We start from the raw sequence: 20,031 nt of genomic DNA, 5'->3' as shown, positions 1-20,031 counted from the left end.
TCTGATTTTAAATTCACCATTCAAGTAAAGGTCTAATATTACCTATGTTGCACTCATTAAATTTGAAATGGTTGTGATTATGTAAAGGTCTAATATTACCTATGTTGTACTCATTAAATTTGAATGGTTGTGATCTTTTTTATTCACTAAGAGACTAGTCTCTATCCTTTGCCAGGCTCAGATCTATGCCTGATGGCCAATTGCATGGAATGGCTGGTAGCAGCCAAGGCTTATGTATTCACAAAAGAACGAGTGCCAAGGAATAGAAATTACTTACCTCATCCTTGATTTCCTTGCAAACCATTGATCAAATTATACCCAAAGCTTGTGATTTATTGCAGTTAAACATTTCTTCTTGCTCTCTATCTTACCTTTTTAAAGAATATGGCTGTTTTTCATTTTTTATTTTTTTTTCCCTTCAAAGTTCAGTTGCCTATGGGATCAGAATTTTCTTGCAGGAGACAGTTTTTGTCATGGTAAACATTTTTTTTTTTTTTTTATAATTATATATATATATATATATTATTTTTATATACTTTAAGTTCTAGGGTACATGTGCATGACGTTATATCATGTATAACTCCCCAATGCAATCCCTCCCTCCTCCCCGCTCCCATGATAGGCCCCAGTGTGTGATGTTCCCCTTCCCGAGTCCAAGTGATCTCATTGTTCAGTTCCCACCTATGAGTGAGAACATGCGGTGTTTGGTTTTTTTTCTTCTTGTGATAGTTTGCTAAGAATGATGGTTTCCAGCTGCATCCATGTCCCTACAAAGGACGCAAACTCATCCTTTTTGATGGCTGCATAGTATTCCATGGTGTATATGTGCCACATTTTCTTAATCCAGTCTGTCACAGATGGACATTTGGGTTGATTCCAAGTCTTTGCTATTGTGAATAGTGCCGCAATAAACATACGTGTGCATGTGTCTTTGTAGTAGAGTAATTTATAATCCTTTGGGTATATACCCAGTAGTGGGATGGCTGGGTCATATGGTACATCTAGTTCTAGATCCTTGAGGAATCGCCATACTGTTTTCCATAATGGTTGAACTAGTTTACAATCCCACCAACAGTGTAAAAGTGTTCCTATTTCTCCACATCCTCTCCAACACCTGTTGTTTCCTGACTTCTTAATGATTGCCATTCTAACTGGTGTGAGATGGTATCTCATTGGTTTTGATTTGCATTTCTCTGATGGCGAGTGATGATGAGCATTTTTTCATGTGTCTGTTGGCTGTATGGATGTCTTCTTTTGAGAAATGTCTGTTCATATCCTTTGCCCACTTTTTGATGGGGTTGTTTGTTTTTTTCTTGTAATTTGTTTGAGTTCTTTGTAGATTCTGGATATTAGCCCTTTGTCAGATGAGTAGTTGCAAAAATTTTTCCCATTCTGTAGGTTGCCTGTTCACTCTGATGGTAGTTTCTTTAGCTGTGCAAAAGCTCTTTAGTTTAATTAGATCCCATGTGTCAATTTTGGCTTTTGCTGCCGTTGCTTTTGGTGTTTTAGACATGAAGTCCTTGCCCATGCCTATGTCCTGAATGGTACTACCTAGATTTTCTTCTAGGGTTTTTATGGTATTAGGTCTAACATTTAAGTCTCTAATCCATCTTGAATTAATTTTCGTATAAGGGGTAAGGAAAGGATCCAGTTTCAGCTTTCTACTTATGGCTAGCCAATTTTCCAGCACCATTTATTAAATAGGGAATCCTTTCCCCATTTCTTGTTTCTCTCAGGTTTGTCAAAGATCAGATGGCTGTAGATGTGTGGTATTATTTCTGAGGACTCTGTTCATTGGTCTATATCTCTGTTGTGGTACCAGTACCATGCTGTTTTGGTTACTGTAGCCTTGTAGTATAGTTTGAAGTCAGGTAGCGTGACGCCTCCAGCTTTGTCCTTTTGACTTAGGATTGTCTTGGCAATGCGGGCTCTTTTTTGGTTCCATATGAACTTTAAAGCAGTTTTTTCCAATTCTGTGAAGAAAGTCATTGGTAGCTTGATGGGGATGGCATTGAATCTATAAATGACCTTGGGCAGTATGGCCATTTTCACGATATTGATTCTTCCTATCCATGAGCATGGTATGTTCTTCCATTTGTTTGTGTCCTCTTTGATTTCACTGAGCAGTGGTTTGTAGTTCTCCTTGAAGAGGTCCTTTACATCCCTTGTAAGCTGGATTCCTAGGTATTTTATTCTCTTTGAAGCAATTGTGAATGGAAGTTCATTCCTGATTTGGCTCTCTGCTTGTCTGTTACTGGTGTATAAGAATGCTTGTGATTTTTGCACATTAATTTTGTATCCTGAGACTTTGCTGAAGTTGCTTATCAGCTTAAGGAGATTTTGGGCTGAGACGATGGGGTTTTCTAAATATACAATCATGTCATCTGCAAACAGGGACAATTGACTTCTTCTTTTCTAACTGGATACCCTGATTTCTTTCTCTTGCCTGATTGCCCTAGCCAGAACTTCCAACACTATGTTGAATAGGAGTGGTGAGAGAGGGCATCCCTGTCTTGTGCCAGTTTTCAAAGGGAATTTTTCCAGTTTTTGCCCATTCAGTATGATATTAGCTGTGGGTTTGTCATAAATAGCTCTTATTATTTTGAGGTACGTTCCATCAATACCAAATTTATTGAGCGTTTTTAGCATAAAGGGCTGTTGAATTTTGTCAAAAGCCTTTTCTGCATCTATTGAGATAATCATGTGGTTCTTGTCTTTGGTTCTGTTTATATGCTGGATTACGTTTATTGATTTGCGAATGTTGAACCAGCCTTGCATCCCAGGGATGAAGCCCACTTGATCATGGTGGATAAGCTTTTTGATGTGCTGCTGAATCCGGTTTGCCAGTATTTTATTGAGGATTTTTGCATCGATGTTCATCAGGGATATTGGTCTAAAATTCTCTTTTTTTGTTGTGTCTCTGCCAGGCTTTGGTATCAGGATGATGTTGGCCTCATAAAAAGAGTTAGGGAGGATTCCCTCTTTTTCTATTGATGGAATAGTTTCAGAAGGAATGGTACCAGCTCCTCCTTGTACCTCTGGTAGAATTCAGCTGTGAATCCATCTGGTCCTGGACTTTTTTTGGTGGGTAGGCTATTAATTGTTGCCTCAATTTCAGAGCCTGCTATTGGTCTATTCAGGGATTCAACTTCTTCCTGGTTTAGTCTTGGAGAGTGTAAGTGTCCAGGAAATTATCCATTTCTTCTAGATTTTCTAGTTGATTTGCGTAGAGGCATTTATAGTATTCTCTGATGGTTGTTTGTATTTCTGTGGGGTCGGTGGTGATATCCCCTTTATCATTTTTATTGCGTCTATTTGATTCTTCTCTCTTTCTTCTTTATTAGTCTAGCTAGCGGTCTGTCAATTTTGTTGATCTTTTCAAAAAACCAACTCCTGGATTCATTGATTTTTTGGAGGGTTTTTGTGTCTCTATCTCCTTCAGTTCTGCTCTGATCTTAGTTATTTCTTGCCTTCTGCTAGCTTTTGAATGTGTTTGCTCTTGCCTCTCTAGTTCTTTTAATTGTGATGTTAGAGTGTCAATTTTAGATCTTCCTGCTTTCTCTTGTGGGCATTTAGTGCTATAAATTTCCTCTACACACTGCTTTAAATGTGTCCCAGAGATTCTGGTATGTTGTATCTTTGTTCTCATTGGTTCAAAGAACATCTTTATTTCTGCTTTCATTTCGTTATGTACCCAGTAGTCATTCAGGAGCAGGTTGTTCAGTTTCCATGTAGTTGAGCGGTTTTGATTGAGTTTCTTAGTCCTGAGTTCTAGTTTGATTGCACTGTGGTCTGAGAGACAGTTTGTTATAATTTCTGTTCTTGTACATTTGCTGAGGAGTGCTTTACTTCCAATTATGTGGTCAATTTTGGAATAAGTGCGATGTGGTGCTGAGAAGAATGTATATTCTGTTGATTTGGGGTGGAGAGTTCTATAGATGTCTATTAGGTCCGCTTGGTGCAGAGATGAGTTCAATTCCTGGATATCCTTGTTAACTTTCTGTCTCGTTGATCTGTCTAATGTTGACAGTGGAGTGTTGAAGTCTCCCATTATTATGTATGGGAGTCTAAGTCTCTTTGTAGGTCTCTAAGGACTTGCTTTATGAATCTGGGTGCTCCTGTATTGGGTGCATATATATTTAGGAGAGTTAGCTCTTCCTGTTGAATTGATCCCTTTACCATTATGTAATGGCCTTCTTTGTCTCTTTTGATCTTTGATGGTTTAAAGTCTGTTTTATCAGAGACTAGGATTGCAACCCTGCTTTTTTTGTTCTCCATTTGCTTGGTAGATCTTCCTCCATCCTTTATTTTGAGCCTATGTATGTCTCTGCATGTGAGATGGGTCTCCTGAATACAGCAGACTGATGGGTCTTGACTCTTATCCAGTTTGCCAGTCTGTGTCTTTTAATTGGAGCATTTAGTCCATTGACATTTAAGGTTAATATTGTTATGTGTGAACTTGATCCTGTCATTATGATATTAACTGGTTATTTTGCTCGTTAGTTGATGCAGTTTCTTCCTAGCCTCGATGGTCTTTACATTTTGGCATGTTTTTGCAATGGCTGGTACCGCTTGTTCCTTTCCATGTTTAGGGCTTCCTTCAGGGTCTCTTGTAAGGCAGGCCTGGTGGTGACAAAATCTCTAAGCATTTGCTTATCTGTAAAGGATTTTATTTCTCCTTCACTGATGAACTTAGTTTGGCTGGATATGAAATTCTGGGTTGAAAATTCTTTTCTTTAAGAACGTTGAATATTGGCCCCCACTCTCTTCTGGCTTGTAGAGTTTCTGCCGAGAGGATCTGCTGTTAGTCTGATGGGCTTCCCTTTGTGGGTAACCGACCTTTCTCTCTGGCTGCCCTTAAGATTTTTCCTTCATTTCAACTTTGGTGAATCTGGCAATTATGTGTCTTGGAGTTGCTCTTCTGGAGGAGTATCTTTGTGGCGTTCTCTGTATTCCTGAATTTGAATGTTGGCCTGCCCTACTAGGTTGGGGAAGTTCTCCTGGATGATATCCTGAAGAGTGTTTTCCAACTTGGTTCCATTTTCCCCCTCACTTTCAGGCACCCCAATCAGACGTAGATTTGGTCTTTTTACATAATCCCATACTTCTTGCAGGCTTTGTTCATTTCTTTTTTTCTTTTTTCTTTTGGTTTCTCTTCTCGCTTCATTTCATTCATTTGATCCTCAATCGCTGATACTCTTTCTTCCAGTTGATCGAGTCGGTTACTGAAGCTTGTGCATTTGTCACGTATTTCTCGTGTCATGGTTTTCATCTCTGTCATTTCGTTTATGATCTTCTCTGCATTAATTAGTCTAGCTGTCAATTCTTCCACTTTTTTTTCAAGATTTTTAGTTTCTTTGCGCTGGGTACGTAATTCCTCCTTTAGCTCTGAGAGGTTGATGGACTGAAGCCTTCTTCTCTCATCTCGTCAAAGTCATTCTCTGACCAGCTTTGATCCGTTGCTGGCGATGGGCTGCGCTCCTTTGCAGGGGGAGATGCGCTCTTATTTTTTGAATTTCCAGCTTTTCTGCCCTGCTTTTCCCCATCTTTGTGGTTTTATCTGTCTCTGGTCTTTGATGATGGTGACGTACTGATGGGGTTTTGTATAGGTGTCCTTCCTGTTTGATAGTTTTCGTCTGACAGTCAGAAGGACTGTCTGTTGGTCTGTTGGAGATTGCTTGAGGTCCACTCCAGACCCTGTTTGCCTGGGTATCAGCAGCAGAGGTTGCCGAAGATAGAATATTGCTGAACAGCGAGTGTACCTGTCTGATTCTTTCTTTGGAAGTTTCCTCTCAGGGGTGACGCCACCCTGTGAGGTGTGGGGTGTCAGACTGCCCCTAGTGGGGGATGTCTCCCAGCTAGGCTACTCAGGGGTCAGGGACCCACTGAGCAGGCAGTCTGTCCGTTCTCGGATCTCAACCTCCGCGTTAGGAGATCCACGGCTCTCCCCAAAGCTGTCAGACAGAGTCGTTCCGGTCTGCAGCGGCCCGCTCTTTCCCTAATGGACTGCAGCTGTGCGCTGTCCGCAGAGGTAGAGTCTACAGAGACAGGCAGGCTTCCTTGAGCTGCTGTGAGCTCACCCAGTTCGAGCTTCCAGCGGCTTTGTTTACCTACTTAAGCCTCAGCAATGGCGGGCGCCCCTCCCCCAGCCTCGCTGCTGCCTTGCGGATAGATCGCCGCAGACGGCTGTGTTAGCAGTGAGGGAGGCTCCGTGGGCGTGGGACCCTCCCGGCCAGGTGTGGGATATATTCTCCTGGTGTGCCTGTTTCCTTAAAGCGCAGTATTGGGGTGGGAGTTACCCGATTTTCCAGGTGTTGTGTGTCTCAGTTCCCCTGGCTAGGAAAAGGGATTCCTTCCCCCTTGCGCTTCCAGGTGAGGCGATGCCTCGCCCTGCTTCAGCTCACGCTGGTCAGGCTGCAGCAGCTGACCCGCACGATTGTCCGGCACTCCCTAGAGAGATGACCCCAGTACCTCAGTTGAAAATGCAGAAATCACGGTCTTCTGTGTCGCTCGCGCTGGGAGTTGGAGACTGGAGCTGTTCCTATTCGGCCATCTTGCTCGCCCCAAGGGTAAACAATTTTTACCTAAAGGCAGTTCTTGCTCTAGGAAGCATTTTGCTACATAAAGTAGAAGTTGACTACTTTTGGGTGCCTGCTCAGCTCGCCATAACCACCAAATTTCCACCTTCATTTGGGAACTCTCTCTTGATCCACAGGGATGGGCTACTGATAGCCATGTTTATATGTGCAGCCTTGAATACCTTCCCCAGCCGTGGGTGTTGACACTTGATCCAAGTTGAATCCACTATAGTCTCTTTCCTCAGAAAGTGAAGTTGGGATTCAGATGAAGATAAGATAGTCTCTGGGGGTGACTATCACTGTAACATGTGTCATTTAGCTCTGGGAGCAGTAATGCTGCAAAACACCCACAAATCTCAGGGTCACATGACCATCATCATTTATTTACACTCAGGTATGTGTACTTGCCAGGGATCTGGCTGATCTAGTCTGGGTCCAGCTGAGCAGCTCTATTCCATGTACCTTTTATTCTCATGCTGGCACTAGTGGCCTACGCTGGAAAGTCCTTATGGCAATGCCCAAAGTACAAGGATACCAGTGGAAATGTAACGGATCTCATAGAAGCTAGGCTTGGAAGTGGCGATTTTGCTTCTGCCCTATTCTGTTGGCCAAATAAGTGAATGACTGACCCCAATGCACTCTCCCCCTTGATGGAGCTGCAGTTACATGGCACAGGACATGGATATGACTGAAGGGATGAGTGGTGAGTGGTGAGAAGAATCAAAGCCAGTGATATAGTCTATTATGCATGTGAACTTGGGTTTACCTGTGGGTGGCCATGTTCCTCCATGTAGACCACAAAATAGGGAGAGTGCATCTGTCTTGAAAAAGACTGACACAGATACTTAACAGAAAGGAGGGACAGAGAGTCCTGATGACTTTCCTATTTCTGGTTCTAGGTCTTTCCTGAGTCTTGGCTACATCTCCATTATTGGTTTCTGTGCAAGATCTCTGAGTCCTTTTAATAAATCCACTCTGTGGATTTATTAACACTAAAAGGAAAATGGAAAGGAGGGCAAATAGAATTAGCTGATTTTTCTCATGAGGATCACAGTACGAATAAGAGCTCAGATTAGCCATAGCTGTGTGTGTGGCCAGGTGGGAGACATGGTAACTGTAAGCAGGTAAGTAGAGGGCAATTTTCCCAAATGCATTTCTTTAAAAATTTTTTAATTGGCAAGTAAAAATAGTATATATTTATGGTGTGCACCAAGATGTTTTGATAATGTACACCTTGTGCCAAATGCATTTCTAAAATTACATATATATCAGGAACTTGAACAACTTCCAACTAAACAAGCTCAGTTGGAACAAGCTCTGGATGGTGCTCATAAGAAAGTTTGGAGGTCTTTCACTGTTAGTAAACTCCATTCTTTGTGGAAAGTCTTTAAACTTCCATGGGTACCTTTCCTCAACAGGAAAGTAAATAGAATGCAAAGCTTTATTGGTCAAGTAGAAGGGGGTATGTTACACATGGTTGATTACCTCCAAATTAATATCTCCAGTCAGTTCTGACTTCTACTTTAAGCTCTGGATTTGCATATCCAACTGAGAGGGGAGATCAGCAGGACTTGTTTTCCAGGTACTGGTCATGACCCCAGTCATGAGGCTGCTGATCTAAAGAGAATGCAGTAAAGAAACTGAGGCTGGGTGTGGTGGCTCACACCTGTAATCCTAGCACTCTGGGAGGCCGAGGCGGGTAGATCATTAGGTAGGGAGTTCAAGAAACTGGCTGAAACCAGCTAAAACCAAGATGACAGCAAAAACAATCTCTAGTTGCCCTCATTTTTCATTATACACTAATTATAAAGCATTAGCCTGCTAAAAGATACTCTCACCAGCACCATGATAATTTACAAATACCATGGCAATGCCCAGAAGTTACTTCATATGGTTTCAAAGGAGAGGAACCTCTGTTCAAGGAACTCCCCATTCCTTTTCTAGAAAATTCCTGAATAGCCTGCCCCTTATTTAGCATATAATTAAGGAGTGGCTATAAATATAGCTAGCCAGCAGTCCACGTGTGCTACTCTGCCTATGGGCCAGCTCCGCTCTGTCTATGGAGTACCATTTTCCTGTACTCTGTTGCTCAAATAAACTTGCTTTGCTTTCACTTTATCGGTTGACTCTTAAATTCTTTCCGGTGCAAAGCCAAGAACCATCCTAGCGGAGCCCTAATTTTGGGGTTTGCTTGCATCACAACGGCCTATGACATCCCTATTTGAATGTCTAATGGCATCTCAAACTTAAAATATCCTAAACAAAGCTCCTGGCTCTCCATTCCCCTAAACTTGCTCCTCCGGAGTCTTTCTTACTATAGTGCATGATACATCCTTTCATCTAATTGCTTAGGCCAAATACTTAAAAGACTTCCTTGATTCATCTTTTCCTTCTATTCAATCCATCAGCCATACACTTGATTTTCAAAGTATATGCTCACTCTCATCATGCATCACCTTTATTTGGTTGCATTTGTCTGAGCCATCGTCATCTCTCACTGGTGTTCCCTGCTAACTGGTCTCCCTGTACCCTCTCTTGATTCTCTAAAGTCTATTTTTCTTACAGCAACTAGACTGGTCTCTATAAAACACCATCAGTCATTTCACTGTCCTTCTCCAAGCCCTACAATGGCTTTCCATCACACCTCTAATAAAACTTACACTTTTCTTTTGGTTTGTTCTCTCACATCACTCAGGTTTTGCTCAACTATTACCACTTGGAGAGGCCTTACCTAATTATCTTCTCTAAAGCAACTGACCTGCTCTCCTCCCTGCCCATTTCCTTAACCTTTATTTTCTTCACAGTACTTATTGCTTCTTGAGGTTATATATATATCATTTACTTGTTTGTTGAATGTAAAAATCTTCAAATGCAGGGACTCTGCCCTTTGTGTTGCTGTATTCTCAGCCTCTAGAAAAAAGCCTGACACATAGTAGATGTGCAATGAAGATATTTTCCATATGAATAAAAAATGAATCCTGGGGTACAAGGTATTCAGGGCCACCATGTTGCACAACTCTTTTGGAGCCCATTTAGTCCACAGCTGCACATGGCATTTCTGAAGTTTGCAAAGAATAAGCCTATGTAGTGGAAATTTTACAAAGGGAATATTTCCTAAAATATTTTTGTACATTACTTCTAGAGGATGAGGGATCAGAATGGCCCCCCACCCACCAGTTGTAGGTGGTAATAAGCTGTGTAGATGAGCATCTTTCCTGGTTTATAGATGATGAAATAGAAGGCATCCCTTTATGTTTTCCTTCCATCCTAACTTCCATTTTCCCTCAGATCATATCAGCTTAATTTACACATAAGAGCTTCTGATTACTCTGTGAACACGGTGGATAGAAACAAGACTTTTACATATTAGAGAATAAGTCTATTTAATGAACCCTAAGTATTTCATCTAACTCAGAGTGGAAGAAAGGTAGATTCCCATAGCAGCCTTTGAGAGGGGAAGGAAATCCTGAGCTGTGGCATCAGGATAGCATGAGAAATTTCTGGGTCCCTTGGGTACCCCTTGGGTTTGTCCACATTCATATGGGAAGGGTTTATGTGTGTTAGGTGTGCGTACACCAGAGCCTGCTATGTATCTTTGTCCTTCACTTTAATATGTCACAGCTTAATGAGATCCCTTACAGGATTACTTTTACTTCCCAGACCATTTGATCTTCACTCTTTGAGCTGTCTTAGCTGATGCAGAGAGAGCTGTACTTTTGAAGGTCCCTGACTACCCACAGGATTCTCCTTCACCCTCTCAGTCTACTGTCTAAGAGCTCACTGGAATTGGTCAACTTCCCCTACATAGCCCAGCAAAAATGAATGACATTCTCATGTTTGGAATGTTTCTTCCTTTACCCCAGTGTCCTGATGACAGTTCAGTGTCAGTGCAACTCACTCTAGAATGTTTCTTTCCCCAAAACAATTTCCTCTTTATTTCCATTTCTGCCTTTCTGATTGGGAAACTCACCATTTCTTGTGTGTGAATTTCTGGTCTACTTGAACACGGTAGAAGTTCCGGGAGCTTTCCATGCCACCCCTCCCTTCGGTCTCCCATTTGAGTTCTGTATTAAATGTGAGATCCAGACAGTCATGGAGGTTTTCTGCTAAAGCAATTCTTGCTTGACGTGATATCTAAAACTCGACTGATTTTTTGCTTCCATGCTGACTTGACTGACCGTGAGTGCTCTTAATTCACCTGAGATTTGGGCAGGAATTCTTGTTTTTAAAATTAAGCAGAAACAGCAGCCAACTCTGTTTGAGAGGTCTTAAGCAAATTTACAGCCTCAAATGTTAATCTGAAAGTCAATCTCAATTGAATCAATATTTTTTACAACTATTGCACTCCCTTTTAAACATCTTTTTTTTCTCTTTTTCTCTCTTTCAAAAATACTCTGCCAAGACATAGGCAGATGGATGTCTGCACAAGGAAGCGTCCACTTCCCTCCTTTCATGAAGGGAAACTAAATCTAACTTATCTAACAGAATGCTGAACATTGTGGGAGGACAGTTGAATGAACTGTCAAACACTCTGAAGCCTCACCATAATGCAGACTGGGAGTTTTGCTACAGGAATATGTATTCTGACATTTTTGAGAATTAAAATTTGTGGTACAGGATCCAAGGCTGATTTTTGTCTTACAGCAATTTTCAAACTTTATGAGACTGGGTTCTAGTGGCAACATACTGGCACCCTTATTATGGCTCCAGGGGAGTCACTTAAATTGTGGGTGGGCTGGTATGTGTATAAAGAGAACAATGATTCTTTTATAGCCTTCTCAGAAGACTAGAGATGAATGAGAATTCTAGTATTTTATCTTAAGCTTATATTTTATTGAAGAGATTTAGCACTGGCATTTCAGACAAGATTTTATTTTATAAAGCTTGTTCTTTGTAATTTTGCTACATCTCCCCATAGGGGTATTTGCATAGTTAGACATAGTCTCTTGTAAGGTTTTGCTATTATTCTCATTTAGATTGGCCGTCTAGTCTGCCTCAAACTTAGGAAATAATTGAGTTTTCCAATATTTTCCTCTGATTATATGCCTTCACAATATCAGGGGAAGACAAAATGTACATGACATTTTTGAGGTGGCCTACTGTGCAAATCATATTAAGCATTTGTTTTCTTAAGATCAAGCATTGTGCATCATAAATAGCCTCACCCCACTCCTATCCTCTCCTATGTTCAGAGATGGGGTAAGGCTTAGGAGAGTCTACCACATACATTTCTATTTCTTGTTTTAAACAATAGAGAATTTTTACATTTTGATGAAGCTGCATCAAAATGACTACATTAAAATCTCCCGGTAAGCCAAAACAATACTTGCAAATTAACCCTGTCATAATATCTTTCTTTGGAAATCACTTGAATTGAGAAGCTGACATTTAAAAATTATGGAACACACAATTATGAATACAGAACAGACTATAAATAGTATCAACTTTGAAAAGGGAAAAGCAAAGAGGCAGCTGTCAATGGACGGGAGGTAGAAGGGGAAGGTGAGATGGAGGGCAAGTAAGAGTGTTAATACTCTCATTTTACAAACCGGAGTCGAGATTGAGTTGAATACATTCAAATAGTTTAATGACTAAAACTATAAAGATAAGCAATAGATGAATTAAAATAGTTATGTAAATATCAAAAATGAGGAGGCAAGAGGAAGGAAAGGTGGATAATAGTGTGTGCTGAATCCTTGCCTATTGTGGCAGAAAGGCAATAGATATTCATGGTCTAAAGTTGATAAATCAACCATGAGAACCATGTTCAGCACGTGGAGGAGTGGAAGAGAGAAAAGGGAATGAGAGGAGATGGGAGATCTGGGAGGCCTTTGCGCTGAAATTACTAGTCTAGGGTGATAGGAGATCTAGAGAGGATTTTAACTCTTAGTTTGAAAAAGGCATTTCATACACTCTGGAAGAGTTGTTACTCCCATGTTGAGGAACCAAGATATCTAGCAAAGCAAATTCTTTGTTTTACAGTTGCTAAGTCAGAATGTTTTACATGCTGTGCTGGTTACCCATGGTTATTATCTGACTCAACAACAACACAGACTGAGCCTGAGCCTATAGCCAGGTAATTTGTGGGGGGAAAATGTCAGAATTTAGACTGTATTAAAAGAAGATAATATACAAAATCCTTGCATTAGTCAGATACTTGTTAGGTTATATTACATCTATTTTCAGTCAAAGCACTTGAGAAAAATAGAATAGAAAGAGAAAAAAGTTTGGAAAAGAGACTAAAAAGGTTAAAGGATGTAAAGTACAGCAAGTCCTCGTTAACTCTAGACCCAGGTCCTTATTTCTACTCAAAATATACCGAGTAGAGGGATCTCATAGACTTGGTTCCTCTTGAAACAAATATTTGGCTTAGCAATTAGTATAATTGCTGCTTATGTCAATTGGCCCTAACAAAAGCCAACAAAAAAGATCTATTAAAAATTTTAGAGAATATCACAATGCTTTTGCAGAATTATTTTTCTTTTGCTTTAATATTTTCATATAACATTACAGATGTGGTTGAAGCTCCCTTTGCATCTTCCCCGGTTTACTCACTTTAAAAATCTTTCTCAAGCTAACTCATTATTTTAAAATGTTTGTTTTCTGCCCAAATTAATTTTAAGACATATATTGTATTTCTATCTTTAAACATTAAAAAAATTTGATTTGTGTGTTTCTAAATAAGTGGAATTATGGCATAAATAACATCTCACAAGTTATTTAAATGGCAGTTTTTCATTACCTTTACTGATAATTCACATACCATACTATTCACCCAGTGAAAGTATACAATTAAAAACATTTTAGTGTATTCACAGATATGTGCAACCATCTCCATGGTCAATTTAAAAAAATAGGAATATGTGTATATATTGTGTATATGTGTGTATATGAATGTGTGTGTGTGTGTGTGTGTGTATATATATAGAGAGAGAGAGAGAGTGAGAGAGAGACAGACGGACAGACAGACAGACAGGGTCTTGCTCTGTTACCCAAGCTGGAGCGCGTGGCACGATCTTGACTCACTGCACCCTGGACCTTCTGGGCTCAAGTAATCCTCCTAACTCAGCCTCATGAGTAGCTGGGACCACAGGCATGCAGCACCACAGCAGGTTAACATTTTTATTTATTTTTTGTAGAGGTGGAGACCTACATTGCCCAGGCTGGTCTCCAACTCCTGGGTTCAAGGGATCCTCCCGCCTCTGCCTCACAAAGTGCTGGGATTACAGATGTGAGCCACCACACCCAACTGAGTGTGAATATTTTTGTCTAAAAAAGAAAACCTGTGCCCATTAGCTATCACCACCTTATCTCCCCACCCCTTCCTTTCCTAGTTGGAAATAACCACTAATCTACTTGATGTCTTTTAGATTTCCCTATTATGTGCATTTCATAGGAACTGAGTACTGTAATATGTGGTCTTTTGTGATGGGCTTCTTTCACTCAGCACACATTTGGCGTAATTCTTCAAGGTTCATACATGTGGTAGCATGTACCAGTACTCCATTCCTTTTCATGAATAAATAATATTTCATTGTGTAGATATACCACATTTTGTTTATCCATTGTTCATTGATAGACATTGGGATTGTTTCCACCTTTGGCTATTATGAGTAGTGTTGCTATAAACATTCATGAACAAGTTTTTGTGTAGACATGCTTCCATTCTTTTGTATACCAATATCATTTGAAGAACTGCCAGACTGTTTCCAAAGAGGCTGTGCCATTTTACATTCCCATGAGTAATGTATGAGGGTACTTATTTCTCCACGTTTGTCAACATTTGTACTTATCTGACTTTTTAATTCTAGCTGTCCTTGTGGGTATGAAGCAGTGTCTTGTGGTTTTGATTTGCATTTCCTGATGACTAATAGTGTTAGGCATCTTTTCTGTGCTTATTGGCCATTTTTATTTATTTTTATTTTTTTAATTTTTATTTATTTATTTATTTTTTTATTATACTTTAAGTTCTAGGGTACATGTGCATGACGTTTATATCATGTATAACTCCCCAATGCAATCCCTCCCTCCTCCCCCCTCCCCATGATAGGCCCCAGTGTGTGATGTTCCCCTTCCCGAGTCCAAGTGACCTCATTGTTCAGTTCCCACCTATGAGTGAGAACATGCGGTGTTTGGTTTTCTGTTCTTGTGATAGTTTGCTAAGAATGATGTTTCCAGCTGCATCCATGTCCCTACAAAGGACGCAAACTCATCCTTTTTGATGGCTGCATAGTATTCCATGGTGTATATGTGCCACATTTTCTTAATCCAGTCTGTCACAGATGGACATTTGGGTTGATTCCAAGTCTTTGCTATTGTGAATAGTGCCGCAATAAACATACGTGTGCATGTGTCTTTGTAGTAGAGTAATTTATAATCCTTTGGGTATATACCCAGTAGTGGGATGGCTGGGTCATATGGTACATCTAGTTCTAGATCCTTGAGGAATCGCCATACTGTTTTCCATAATGGTTGAACTAGTTTACAATCCCACCAACAGTGTAAAAGTGTTCCTATTTCTCCACATCCTCTCCAACACCTGTTGTTTCCTGACTTCTTAATGATTGCCATTCTAACTGGTGTGAGATGGTATCTCATTGTGGTTTTGATTTGCATTTCTCTGATGGCCAGTGATGATGAGCATTTTTTCATGTGTCTGTTGGCTGTATGGATGTCTTCTTTTGAGAAATGTCTGTTCATATCCTTTCCCCACTTTTTGATGGGGTTGTTTGCTTTTTTCTTGTATATTTGTTTGAGTTCTTTGTAGATTCTGGATATTAGCCCTTTGTCAGATGAGTAGGTTGCAAAAATTTTCTCCCATTCTGTAGGTTGCCTGTTCACTCTGATGGTAGTTTCTTTGGCTGTGCAAAAGCTCTTTAGTTTAATGAGATCCCATGTGTCAATTTTTGCTTTTGCTGCCGTTGCTTTTGGTGTTTTAGACATGAAGTCCTTGCCCATGCCTATGTCCTGAATGGTACTACCTAGATTTTCTTCTAGGGTTTTTATGGTATTAGGTCTAACATTTAAGTCTCTAATCCATCTTGAATTAATTTTCGTATAAGGGGTAAGGAAAGGATCCAGTTTCAGCTTTCTACTTATGGCTAGCCAATTTTCCCAGCACCATTTATTAAATAGGGAATCCTTTCCCCATTTCTTGTTTCTCTCAGGTTTGTCAAAGATCAGATGGCTGTAGATGTGTGGTATTATTTCTGAGGACTCTGTTCTGTTCCATTGATCTATATCTCTGTTGTGGTACCAGTACCATGCTGTTTTGGTTACTGTAGCCTTGTAGTATAGTTTGAAGTCAGGTAGCGTGACGCCTCCAGCTTTGTCCTTTGACTTAGGATTGTCTTGGCAATGCGGGCTCTTTTTTGTTCCATATGAACTTTAAGCCGTTTTTTCCAATTCTGTGAAGAAAGTCATTGGTAGCTTGATGGGGATGGCATTGAATCTATAAATGACCTTGGGCAGTATGGCCATTTTCACGATATTGATTCTTCTATCCATGAGCATGGTATGTTCTTCCATTTGTTTGTGTCCTCTTTGATTTCACTGAGCAGTGGTTTGTAGTTCTCCTTGAAGAGGTCCTTTACATCCCTTGTAAGCTGGATTCCTAGGTATTTGATTCTCTTTGAAGCAATTGTGAATGGAAGTTGATTCCTGATTGGCTCTCTGCTTGTCTGTTACTGGTGTATAGAATGCTTGTGATTTTTGCACATTAATTTGTATCCTGAGACTTTGCTGAAGTTGCTTATCAGCTTAAGCAGATTTTGGGCTGAGACAATGGGGTTTTCTAAATATACAATCATGTCATCTGCAAACAGGGACAATTTGACTTCTTCTTTTCCTAACTGGATACCCTTGATTCTTTCTCTTGCCTGATTGCCCTAGCCAGAACTTCCAACACTATGTTGAATAGGAGTGGTGAGAGAGGGCATCCCTGTCTTGTGCCAGTTTTCAAAGGGAATTTTTCCAGTTTTTGCCCATTCAGTATGATATTAGCTGTGGGTTTGTCATAAATAGCTCTTATTATTTTGAGGTACGTTCCATCAATACCAAATTTATTGAGCGTTTTTAGCATAAAGGGCTGTTGAATTTTGTCAAAAGCCTTTTCTGCATCTATTGAGATAATCATGTGGTTCTTGTCTTTGGTTCTGTTTATATGCTGGATTACGTTTATTGATTTGCGAATGTTGAACCAGCCTTGCATCCCAGGGATGAAGCCCACTTGATCATGGTGGATAAGCTTTTTGATGTGCTGCTGAATCCGGTTTGCCAGTATTTTATTGAGGATTTTTGCATCGATGTTCATCAGGGATATTGGTCTAAAATTCTCTCTTTTTGTTGTGTCTCTGCCAGGCTTTGGTATCAGGATGATGTTGGCCTCATAAAAAGAGTTAGGGAGGATTCCCTCTTTTTCTATTGATTGAAATAGTTTCAGAAGGAATGGTACCAGCTCCACCTTGTACCTCTGGTAGAATTCAGCTGTGAATCCATCTGGTCCTGGACTTTTTTTGGTGGGTAGGCTATTAATTGTTGCCTCAATTTCAGAGCCTGCTATTGGTCTATTCAGGGATTCAACTTCTTCCTGGTTTAGTCTTGGGAGAGTGTAAGTGTCCAGGAAATTATCCATTTCTTCTAGATTTTCTAGTTGATTTGCGTAGAGGTGTTTATAGTATTCTCTGATGGTAGTTTGTATTTCTGTGGGGTCGGTGGTGATATCCCCTTTATCATTTTTTATTGCGTCTATTTGATTCCTCTCTCTTTTCTTCTTTATTAGTCTAGCTAGCGGTCTGTCAATTTTGTTGATCTTTTCAAAAAACCAACTCCTGGATTCATTGATTTTTTGGAGGTTTTTTGTGTCTCTATCTCCTTCAGTTCTGCTCTGATCTTAGTTATTTCTTGCCTTCTGCTAGCTTTTGAATGTGTTTGCTCTTGCCTCTCTAGTTCTTTTAATTGTGATGTTAGAGTGTCAATTTTAGATCTCTCCTGCTTTCTCTTGTGGGTATTTAGTGCTATAAATTTCCCTCTACACACTGCTTTAAATGTGTCCCAGAGATTCTGGTATGTTGTATCTTTGTTCTCATTGGTTTCAAAGAACATCTTTATTTCTGCTTTCATTTCGTTATGTACCCAGTAGTCATTCAGGAGCAGGTTGTTCAGTTTCCATGTAGTTGAGCGGTTTGGATTGAGTTTTTTAATCCTGAGTTCTAGTTTGATTGCACTGTGGTCTGAGAGACAGTTTGTTATAATTTCTGTTCTTGTACATTTGCTGAGGAGTGCTTTACTTCCAATTATGTGGTCAATTTTGGAATAAGTGCGATGTGGTGCTGAGAAGAATGTGTATTCTGTTGATTTGGGGTGGAGAGTTCTATAGATGTCTATTAGGTCCGCTTGGTGCAGAGATGAGTTCAATTCCTGGATATCCTTGTTAACTTTCTGTCTCGTTGATCTGTCTAATGTGACAGTGGAGTGTTGAAGTCTCCCATTATTATTGTATGGGAGTCTAAGTCTCTTTGTAGGTCTCTAAGGACTTGCTTTATGAATCTGGGTGCTCCTGTATTGGGTGCATAGATATTTAGGAGAGTTAGCTCTTCCTGTTGAATTGATCCCTTTACCATTATGTAATGGCCTTCTTTGTCTCTTTTGATCTTTGATGGTTTAAAGTCTGTTTTATCAGAGACTAGGATTGCAACCCCTGCTTTTTTTGTTCTCCATTTGCTTGGTAGATCTTCCTCCATCCCTTTATTTTGAGCCTATGTATGTCTCTGCATGTGAGATGGGTCTCCTGAATACAGCAGACTGATGGGTCTTGACTCTTTATCCAGTTTGCCAGTCTGTGTCTTTTAATTGGAGCATTTAGTCCATTGACATTTAAGGTTAATATTGTTATGTGTGAACTTGATCCTGTCATTATGATATTAACTGGTTATTTTGCTCGTTAGTTGATGCAGTTTCTTCCTAGCCTCGATGGTCTTTACATTTTGGCATGTTTTTGCAATGGCTGGTACCGCTTGTTCCTTTCCATGTTTAGGGCTTCCTTCAGGGTCTCTTGTAAGCAGGCCTGGTGGTGACAAAATCTCTAAGCATTTGCTTATCTGTAAAGGATTTTATTTCTCCTTCACTGATGAAGCTTAGTTTGGCTGGATATGAAATTCTGGGTTGAAAATTCTTTTCTTTAAGAACGTTGAATATTGGCCCCCACTCTCTTCTGGCTTGTAGAGTTTCTGCCGAGAGGTCTGCTGTTATTCTGATGGGCTTCCCTTTGTGGGTACCCGACCTTTCTCTCTGGGTGCCCTTAAGATTTTTTCCTTCATTTCAACTTTGGTGAATCTGGCAATTATGTGTCTTGGAGTTGCTCTTCTGGAGGAGTATCTTTGTGGCGTTCTCTGTATTTCCTGAATTTGAATGTTGGCCTGCCCTACTAGGTTGGGGAAGTTCTCCTGGATGATATCCTGAAGAGTGTTTTCCAACTTGGTTCCATTTTCCCCCTCACTTTCAGGCACCCCAATCAGACGTAGATTTGGTCTTTTTACATAATCCCATACTTCTTGCAGGCTTTGTTCATTTCTTTTTCTTCTTTTTTCTTTTGGTTTCTCTTCTCGCTTCATTTCATTCATTTGATCCTCAATCGCTGATACTCTTTCTTCCAGTTGATCGAGTCGGTTACTGAAGCTTGTGCATTTGTCACGTATTTCTCGTGTCATGGTTTTCATCTCTGTCATTTCGTTTATGATCTTCTCTGCATTAATTAATCTAGCTGTCAATTCTTCCACTTTTTTTTCAAGATTTTTAGTTTCTTTGCGCTGGGTACGTAATTCCTCCTTTAGCTCTGAGAGGTTTGATGGAGTGAAGCCTTCTTCTCTCATCTCGTCAAAGTCATTCTCTGACCAGCTTTGATCCGTTGCTGGCGATGGGCTGCGCTCCTTTGCAGGGGGAGATGCGCTCTTATTTTTTGAATTTCCAGCTTTTCTGCCCTGCTTCTTCCCCATCTTTGTGGTTTATCTGTCTCTGGACTTTGATGATGGTGACGTACGGATGGGGTTTTGGTATAGGTGTCCTTCCTGTTTGATAGTTTTCCGTCTGACAGTCAGAAGGACTGTCTGTTGGTCTGTTGGAGATTGCTTGAGGTCCACTCCAGACCCTGTTTGCCTGGGTATCAGCAGCAGAGGTTGCCGAAGATAGAATATTGCTGAACAGCGAGTGTACCTGTCTGATTCTTCTTTGGAAGTTTCCTCTCAGGGGTGACGCCACCCTGTGAGGTGTGGGGTGTCAGACTGCCCCTAGTGGGGGATGTCTCCCAGCTAGGCTACTCAGGGGTCAGGGACCCACCTGAGCAGGCAGTCTGTCCGTTCTCGGATCTCAACCTCCGCGTTAGGAGATCCACGGCTCTCCCCAAAGCTGTCAGACAGAGTCGTTCGCGTCTGCACCGCCCCTGCTTTTTCCCCCAGTG

The sequence above is a fragment of the Trachypithecus francoisi genome, unplaced genomic scaffold (assembly GCF_009764315.1).
Source record: "Trachypithecus francoisi isolate TF-2019V2 unplaced genomic scaffold, Tfra_2.0 Lachesis_group4, whole genome shotgun sequence".
Classification (NCBI taxonomy): domain Eukaryota; kingdom Metazoa; phylum Chordata; class Mammalia; order Primates; family Cercopithecidae; genus Trachypithecus; species Trachypithecus francoisi.
Note: the sequence above shows the minus strand (reverse complement) of the source record.